This window comes from Colobus angolensis, unplaced genomic scaffold, assembly GCF_000951035.1.
Source record: "Colobus angolensis palliatus isolate OR3802 unplaced genomic scaffold, Cang.pa_1.0 Scaffold100, whole genome shotgun sequence".
Lineage (NCBI taxonomy): Eukaryota > Metazoa > Chordata > Mammalia > Primates > Cercopithecidae > Colobus > Colobus angolensis.
This window is the reverse complement of record NW_012110920.1, coordinates 8,198,876-8,202,352: the sequence shown is the minus strand read 5'-3', so window position 1 is coordinate 8,202,352 and position 3,477 is coordinate 8,198,876.

Here is a 3,477-nt window from a genome sequence, read left to right as displayed (position 1 = left end):
AGTCAAAAGACTGTGATTGTTAATTATTCCAGCTTCACAGGGAACCAGTAGGCTATGAAACAATATTATAAAGTGTTTTTTGTTCCTCAGAAGAGAGACAATTTGCAACAATAAAATAAATATATCTTTAATAGTTTAAATTCCTTTGGAACACTAGAAGTTTACTCTATCCAGAGTACCTTGCATGTGATAGATCCTGTATAATTATAAGGAAGGGAGGACTCTGCACACCCAGGTACAAGGTGTGAACCCCAAATATCTGAGACACATCTCAGTCAATTTCAGAAGTTAATTTTGCCAAAGCTAAGGATGTACACCTGTGACACAGCCTCAGGAGGTTCTGATGCCATATGTCCAAGGTGGTCAGAGCACAGCTTGGTTTTATTCATTTGAGGGAGACATGAGTCATCAATCAATATTGGGACAACTTGGTAGTGGGGAGGGGGCGTCCAGGTCATAGGTAGATAAGAGACAAATGTTGCATTCTTCTGAGTTTCTGATCACCCTTTCCAAACGAGGTCATCAAATATGTACTTTTCTCAGTGAGCAGAGGGATGATTTTGAATAAAATGGGAGGCAGGTATTCCCTAAGCAGTTCCCAGCTTAACTTTTCCTCTTAGCTTAGCGACCTTGGGGCCCCAAGATTTCTTTTCCTTTCACAAAGGCAAATATCTAAGGTTAAAAGGTTAAGATCCCAGGTATTCAAATGACTTTTCAATAGCCTGTATTGAACTTGTCTTATTTGCCTACGCACACTGCAAAGGTATAAATACCCTATAACTTCTGTAATTGTTCGTTACCATCGGGTCACTGCCAGCTGATCTCCCTGTCTCTAGGCTTAGCCCATTCCAATATATTCTCTACTTTGCAGCTGAAATGTTATTTCTAAAATGTGAATGTAATCCTGTATCTTCTCTCTTTCAAATCCTTCAGTGGCCTTCTGTTGCTCTTGGATAGAGGGAATCTTTACCAGGCTCACAAGGTGTAACATAATCACCCACTTAACCTCTTCAAACACATCTCTACCCATGCCTCCTCCAACTCTTAGATTAAGCTATACCACTTCTTGGCCTTCTATTTACTTAGCCTGTAATTCTCCCCACCCCCCACATTGACCCTCAGAAAGGGTCTCAATTTAGATCTCATTTCCCCCTCTCCCATACTCTGTTCTTACTATTCTTACTTATTCTCCCAATTCTGCATCATAAAAGACCTAGAAACTGTGATGGCAAGGCACAGACACTCTTTGATCTTTCTGGGCGTGCTGGGAAGTGGAGAGGCAGTGAGGGCACATGGAAGGAACAGTCCTGCATCAATAAGTTTTATCTCCAGCACATAAATGACTGAGATGTCTGTTCCAGTTAAGAACAAAGCTGGTTGCTTCTCTTTCTCAAGATCTTGTGTAGCCTCATGGTTCCAGCTGTGGGTAAGAAGCTGGATTATAATGGTATGCCAGATTCTGTGGGTCTAAGGATCTGGCCTTTTCTCCTGGGTGAGTGATCTGTCCCTAGGCTTGATTATCATGTTTCTCCCATGTTTCAAAATGTCTGATCCCAGTTAACTCTAAGAATTGGTGAGAAATATTATTGTTTAAGACACTACTTAATTTATTATGTTTTGAATCTACTGTGGCTCCCAAGGCACTAGCATCAGAGGTATGCTGGTAAATGTGTAACAATTAGCCCTCTGGGGAGAAAGGGAAGCCTTTATTTGCAGTATTTTCTTGTTTCTGTGGTGTAAATGGTCAATTTCAAGCTACTGATGCAGGACTTTTTGTTCCTTAGCTCAGTTAGCTCTGGGCTCTTGTCTCATGACCAGGAAAAAGTAGGCATGCAGACACTCGAAGAGTGAGCAAGGCAGGGAGTTATATTGAGTGATGAAACAGCTTTTAGTGGGGCGGGGACGCAGGGATGGTCCCCCTACTTGAAGGCGGGAAAGTTCTCAATATAGCTGTGCTCAGGGCCTTTTATGGGCTCAGAATGGGGAGTATGTGCTGATTGGTGTGTGAGTATGCAAAAAAGGTCAAAGCAAAGACAACACTCAAAGGTGGGCACAACAGTGTAGAAAACCAACTACAGAAGGGCAGGTGTATGTAAAATAGATGAAGAATGGGGATCAATCAGAGGAAAGTATGCCAAACGGGAAGGTGGGTTCTCGATCTGGTCCGAGGATTTAACTTGTAGCTTTGCTTTCAGGCTTTAAACTGTCTTCGGCTTGTAGGTGGGATTTTGCCGGGGACCTACCTGTATCAGCCTAGGCATTTGGCAGCCTCCTGTCACTGTCACTACCAACATGTAGTAGCTCACCAAAATGTTGTATTTCGACTTGGCAGATAAAACAGATGCTAGTAACCTCAAGAGGTAAATAGTAGTAAAGTAGTAAAACAATATAGTAAAAAAAAGTAGCAAAATAATTAGGTAGTGATGGGTTTGAGTAGTTGATATCTTTATTTTAAAGTAATTTAATTATATTTTAACTTTGCATAATGGTTTGCAAAATTTCTAAAAATTTAACAATTCTCATAAAATGGTATGAGCCACCTCTAGTATATCACTGAATACTATTTTATCCTCTTAGCATAAAGTCCTCTTCACATTAAAATTAAGCAAACATGGAACTCACCCTCCTAAATATGTATTTAGAAAATTAACTTGTGTGTAAAAGTAGAATCGTCAGTTAGGTATTGAAACAATTGCATAAAAGCAAAAGAAAAATTATGAGGTGTTACACTGATCTTTTCTCACTATTAGTCTATTTTTGTTTGTTTCAGTGTGTTTTACTTCTACATAAAAAGAAAACAGACCAACTTAATAGTATATGCAAGCTTGTATCTCCTGGGTTACAGCATTGCTCAACTGTGGTCTGCTGACTCATAGCATTCTCATCACCTGGTATCTTGTTGGAAATAGAGAATCTCAGATACAAACCAGACCTCCTGAAGCCAAATCTACATTTTGACAAGATCCCTAGCTGGTCTAAATGCACAGTAAATTTTGAGAAGCACTGATGCATTGAGTAAAGGCTTGATGTCAGATAAGCCTGGCTCTAGAATAATACTTTCCAATAGAAATTTCTGCAATAATATTAATAGTAATGTTTCATATATGTGTCACTAAACACATTGGCCATTAATCACATTTGGCTATTGAGCACGTGAAATGTGGTTAGTGCCTGAGGAAGGTCCCCTTGAGTATTAAGCAGAGTACTGATTGGCACATGTGTATGAGAAAATTATCCAGACTGGACAAAGAACCATCCAAGAAGATTAAAGAGAATAGTACTCAGCTCTACTACAGAGAAAGGAGTAGTGCCTGCTTCTATAATCCAACTTGGAAAATGTTATAATTCATGGGACATTTAGTAGAGGACTCAAACAGTTCTTGCCTCAGTAGTCAGAAATAATCTAGACTAAGTGCACCTCTGGTCTCACCTAACATCTTTTTTTTTTTTTTTTTTTTTGAGACGGAGTCTTGCTCT